We start from the raw sequence: 6,431 nt of genomic DNA on the forward strand, positions 1-6,431 counted from the left end.
GCTTGGGGCATCTGTCTCTTGGTCTCATCACCACTATCTCAAAATACCCCATTACTTCAACTCCTTTACTCAAAGCTCTCCTCCCTGCACCCCTTTATTTTTAATCTAACTCCTCAGGACAAAGTAAGCCACAAGGTTTGGAGTACATCTGAGCCTCTGCAAAATACGGAAGGGGGAGAGGTTAAGAAGAGAGAGAAGAAGATGGCACTGGTTGTATCTGTATCCCAGCATGCTGTTTGACTAGAAAAAGTGAACAATTGCAAACTGGGTTTTGCCAGCAAAGGAGATAGGATCTGTCTGAAGAAACCCTGTCCACATCCTTACCAGTGCATCTTCACTTGTCTTGAGTATTCCTGTCAATTTTCCTTTGGAAGTCCCTTTTCATGGTACCACAAGTTCAGGCTTCTTCGGTCATTTCACCTCTTTTCAGACCTTGTGCAACTTCCCTTTACCTTGCTTAGATCAAATCATATATGCTCTCTCTTCCAAATTCTGGGCCTGCAAGAGAAAGTTTTTGCACATTGCTTCTTCATTCCTTCTTTTCTGCTAGGATTTTTCCATGGCTTCAATGCCTTCTCACACAAGCAATCTTAGAAGCCCTGCTGTTTTCCTGTACTGCATCTCTCCCACTGTTCTACAGTGCTTACACTTGATTCACAGGTTACCCAGGTTAAAAGTCTCCATTTTTTTGTGTCAATCTTTCCAACCTTAATCTGGAGATAGAGTCCGTGTAAGGAAAGTGCTGATTCTATGTTTGCTGAGCCTACTCATTTCAGCTCATAAGGTTTTTTTCAGTCAAGGGCATGGAGAGTTGTGTTTCCCAGATAACATTGGCAAAAAAAAAAAAAGTCTTTATTAAATTATCATAGAAAAATTAGATATCATAGAAGAAATCTGTGATCATTCATTTTTGGGGCAACTCTACTGTTGGACACACCATGAATGCTTTGTTATTACATTAGAAGTCTAATAACAGTAAGTATAAACCTGGCTTATGGTATTTACATATAACCTACATAAACTCATCAGACCTCATAATTTTAAAACACACAGATTTTCCAAAGTGTCATGCTGGGCATCCAGGGGATGTATGGTCTTGTGGTGTCTTTTTGTGCAACTAGAACAAATATTCTCTTTGCCAAATAGGACCCTAACTTGCAAACTGAAGTTTAATGGCTACATGGCAGTGGAACAGCACAAGATGCTGCATTTTAATTGCCTGTTATCCAGGAAATGGCACAACATAATGAAGTGCTTGGATTCTGGCCATGACTCCAGTCTCCTGTGTGGTTCTGTCCTTAAAACTCGATAGCAGACTTCAGAAACTCATTCTCGCTTTCTATCTTTTAAAAACACTTGCAGGTTCTGTTTTAGGACAGCTCTGCTTTCAGATGTCTGTGGGTGCACAGGGCACAGAGAGTGCACAAGCATCACTTGCAGACAGTTGATGCGCACATGTGTCATGAAACTGCTGATTACCTACTCATAGTTGGAAAGTTACCCTTTACCTTTCTCCTTTCTCTTCTACACTTTATGTCTCACTCTATGGTACATTTTGCATATGCTCATCCTTTCAGTGAGGATATTTTGCAATACCCCTTGCTGAGGTTCCCCAAAGTGGAAAGCATCCATCTCCATGTGCCAGACAGGTCCCTGCTCTTACAGGGTGCTTGGCTAAGGGGCAGCTGTCAGACAGCACTCATCCTTTTCCTGGCTTCCTTCATAGAAAACTTTTCTTATCTGTAAGTCAAATTCTTTTGTCTTGGCCTCCCTGAGCCCTTTTTGACCTGGAGACCAGACCAGTGTCCCTGTGCCTGCAGGCACTGGGGAGATTTCTTTCTGATGCTGTAACCTCCCTTCTTGGGCATTGTACAGTGGGAGCCGTACACTTGAGTCTACAGCATGAAAAAAAGAAAGTGCAGACCTGAGACAAACCCCAGTTATTAATTAAACTTCATAGTGGCCATGGGAAGCAAGTGGTTATTACCTTACCTGAGGGACAGGGAAATTGAGTTAGTGTCCCTGGGGTCACACTGGAGAAGAGACTAATGAATAATCTTGTTGCTCAGACCTGAGCCCTCATTTCCAGACCATTTTTGCCTCTTAAGTTACGTGATGTAGAGCATCAGAATTACAGTGTAGAATTCTATTAATAATCACTACTCAAAAATGCAGCACATCCAGCAATAACAGCTGGGGGAAAAAATAATAATTTCCTTTTTAATGTATTTCCTTCTGTTCCACAGTGTTTGATATTAATTAAAAGAGACCCCTGAGCAGTGCAGAATAATAAAATCCTCAGTCAGTCACAGCTGACAATGTGCTAAAACTCTGTATGTTAAACTTCCAGGCATGGCTTCTGTTTTAGGCTGACGGTGCGCTCTGCTTTTTGTTGGCCTGTTTTTAAGATCCACATTTTTTGGCAAATCAACTGAGTCACCTGAGGGGGTCTCAAAACCAATCAAAGAGTGAGTGATTTCTTCAAGCTTTGCCATCTTGTTATTTCTTAGTTCCCTGTCAAGTGATTTATATGGAGCTTTACCTACATTATAGTTCACTGATGTGAGTAATTTCAGGGGGTTTGGCAAAATAAATCTCCAGTGAAAAATATTCTTAGTTAATAACTAGCATTAAAAAAAAAAAAGAATAAGAATTTTATCACTGCTACAAATTTTGAGTTAATTTTAGAGCTCCTCTGAAGTTAAAATAATATTATTTCAGGTCCTAGGCCGATCAACAGCCATGAATGTCAAGTGATAGTGTTGTCTGCTGTGAGACTATATGGGTTTTGATAAGGCCAGCTGGTCAGGAAAATGCATCATCTCCTTTATTATGGTCAGCTTTGGACTCGCAACTGATCCGGAGCAGACCCTCTGGGCCTCTAGATGAGCAAACTTTCTGATGGACCATCATCTCATAAGCAGTCTGACCTTCCTTTTATAAACTGTGATCCAAACTGAACCAAAAGCTTCTCTAACTCAAAAAACTTTGCCCTTCTCTCCACCTCACTCCTCAGCATGGTCCCATTTCACAGATTCACTGTGTGTAGGAGAGTTCATAACTGTGTGGTGCTCATTAGAGTGTAGTTGCCTTTGGAGATCTGTGACTCAGACCTGGCCTGCACATAAGAAGGCAGCACTAACGCAGTCTCTTGTGATGCTCGTGGAGATGTACACGTGCAGTCTCCCCCCTACTGGCTTCCAATAATCTTCAGCCTCAAGTCAATGTTCATGCAGAGCAGCCCTGCACATCATGGATCAGAGAGGCAGATGGTGACTTACTTACATTTTCTCTTCCCAGAGGGAGCTGGTGGAGCAGTTTTTGGTAACAGACCCCAGCAGGGTGGCACAGTGCTCAACTGTGGCTGGAGAAGGCTCCACACCAGCAGAGGACTAGCTCTGCTCGTCAAAGGCATGGCACATGGGAAGGCTGTCCTCATTCAGACACATACTGTGCAGCTCTTCAGGTGCAAAAATTAGGTTTTTAATAACATAATCCCAACACAGGAAGATCCTGACCCAAATTCAGATGAAATTGCACACTCCTGATGGCTTCTGAGAATTTAAAAGTTTTAGAAATCTTGCCTTTCTCTGCAACACTGATTTTTTGAAAGTTGCTTTATTTAATAACAGCATTTGCAGCCTGTCAAAGGGTTCAAATATTCTTGACTTCAGCTTCAGAGACAGTTTACCCTTAAATCATGAGGCCAAAATCACTTCCTTCTGGCTAAGGTGTTCTCCTGGCAATGGGACTGAGAAGCCCTTCTCAGCCATCAGGCTCCCAACATCCTCATTGACACTGTGATGTGGATTTTGTCCCCTGGAAGGTCAGAGGAAGACCTTTCATTATGACTTATGAGTCACTGAGTTACTGAAATCTGTATCTTGTTTCTGCATAATTCTTTAAGCATGATTTAAATTTGATAGAGAAGAGGAAGATGTCCCATTTTCCTCTCAGTTCCTCCAGATATACAGTTCCCCCATATTAGGCCTCTGAGAAAGAGATCTGCTTAAAACAGAGATTAGTAGTTTCTGGAGAAATAAAGCCTCTTTCCTCCAGATGATATAATCAGTAACTCATTCTATTACTTAAGTCTTTTTTTCCCAGGCAGACCAGCTGCATCAATCCATTTCCAAGATCAGCCTTACCCACAAACATGACAGATGAATGAAAAGAGAGGAAGTGGTTTTTCTAGTAATTTGAATTTTGCACACACTATTGTTCATGAAAGTACATGTGAACTCAAGGGCAATCACTTACATCCTAACACACAGACGATGTAGACATAACTAAAAGTGAGAACTAACTACGTGGCTATATCAAACCCAGCTGTTTGTGGGCCTTAAACAGAGAACCACTCCTTGAATGAAGCTTTATTTGCATATGCATACATTTCTGAGGTGATAAACAAGGCCAGAATAAAAAACAGAAGACCCACAGGAGTTGTGTTTCACTCTGGAGTGGCAGCTGAAGACCAGGTGAGATACCCAAGTAAGCCAAAATGTCTGTGTTTAGGTAATACATTGACATCCTTCATATTTTAATGGATAATCATGAGTTATTTTATATATCTATGTTTCCACTGCTGAAGACAAAATCCTTTAAGGTTGGAGATTTTACCTCTACATCATTTTTCACCATCTTCCATTAAAATAATTGAGAAAAGAAATTATAGGGGAGGAAAGATGCATAGCCAAAAGTTTCTCATCTTTGAGGCCTGCAGTGAATTATTTGTTCTTGTGTCTCATTTGAGCCCTATGATTCTTTAAGCAGCCAAATGTGTCCAGCAGTTAAAAAATCAATAAACTCCTGCTGAGGAGTAAGTCTCTTTCCATCCCCTGCACTGATTTGTTCTGTAACCTCTGACAAGACCACTTTCCTCTTTGGCTCCCACTTTGTCTGCTTTTAAAACTGTGTGCAGTAACAGCCCAAAGAGTGTAATGGGAATTCCCAGTGCTGGGGAACAGATTATCCCCCCCACTTAACAACACTGTGCACTTCTAGTGGCTTCTAGAAGCAGCAGATTAAAGATACTTGCCAACCTTGGTCTTCCTACCCTTGCCTGCATTGGCCAGCACTTTCTCTGGAGGGCCCTGTGAGATCCTCAGGACACCATAAAGCAACTGAGATGCAAGCTCCAGCATGTGTCTTGCAGTAAGACCCCTTTTCCCTGCCAAGCCCCAAGGAAATTAGGAGCTGAACAGGCATTTGCCAGCAAAAAACTTGCTACAGAGCTAACCAGGACCTATGTTTATATTATCACTGTAATTGAGAGCCAAATCTGTACTTATGTATATAGAATCATATGGGTAACTACAAGCCTTACTGGCTTTATAATCATTGTATTTCTGAGAACTGTGACAGCTGTGTGAAAAAATGGGATCATTTACATGGATCCCTATGCAAGATCATAAACCAGGTTTCTTCCAGACTTAATACTGCTTCATAATCTCTAACGGTTAGCACCCATACTGTTTGGGTTGCAAGAGAGCTAATTTGTCACCCTTATGGCTTCCACCAACAGCAGGATAAGAGCAGCAGTTTTAATTAAAGGTTATATGCAAACATTTCTCACCATTTCTGTGTGACAAATGGTCCTCCTCATCCTGAGGGTTTCCCTGCTGCTGGTCAGAACAAAATGCTTCCTTTTGCAAAACTGCACAGGTTTTGTTAAAACACACAGGAAAACAGCGGTGATTCTCACAGCTTCATCTCAGACTTCCGTGTGGGAAGGAAATTCCTTTCTGTCACCCCTATTTTATCTGTTTTGGGCTTCACTCCAGAGATGATTCTGTGTAGAGCTAAGGCGTCTGTGTCTTCACATCATTAGTCTGTAATTGCTTTAACACAAAGACTATTTTCTTTTGCATTCATGCCTAGCACAACAGATATCTCAACATTAACATACTGAAAAAAAATCATAAATCTTGGAAGTATTTTCTTTTTAAGTCATTTTACAGCATTATGACATGTAATGAAATAAAATATACAAAGCTGTAACTGTACAAGCCATGTTAATGGTCAAATAATGCGAGAAATCTTACAAATAAATACATGTCTAATTTAAATGCTCTGGGTGTGCCTGCTGAGTGTCTCTTGTGTTTCTTCATGGTGTTGTGGTTTGGGTTTCTTCTCTCATATTAGCTTTCATTTCTGATTCTTACTTTTCCATGCAGCCCTCTAAGTTGGATTGTTCTTCATCTTGCCCTGTGGCCATCTAAACCATATTCTCAGCAGGCAGTTGCTATAAATGTTGATGTAAATTTATTCCATAAACTGAAAGAAAGTTTTGAAGTGATTTTCTTCAAATCAGCATATTACAGTAGATCAGTCGAATATCATCTGTCCCTCGTGTTGTTCTGCTCAATGTAAATTCATTACCAGGTAGTCTTGGAACAGCACAGATGTCGTCTATTTAGTACAGTTTTCTG

The sequence above is a fragment of the Melopsittacus undulatus genome, chromosome 1, assembly GCF_012275295.1.
Source record: "Melopsittacus undulatus isolate bMelUnd1 chromosome 1, bMelUnd1.mat.Z, whole genome shotgun sequence".
NCBI lineage: Eukaryota > Metazoa > Chordata > Aves > Psittaciformes > Psittaculidae > Melopsittacus > Melopsittacus undulatus.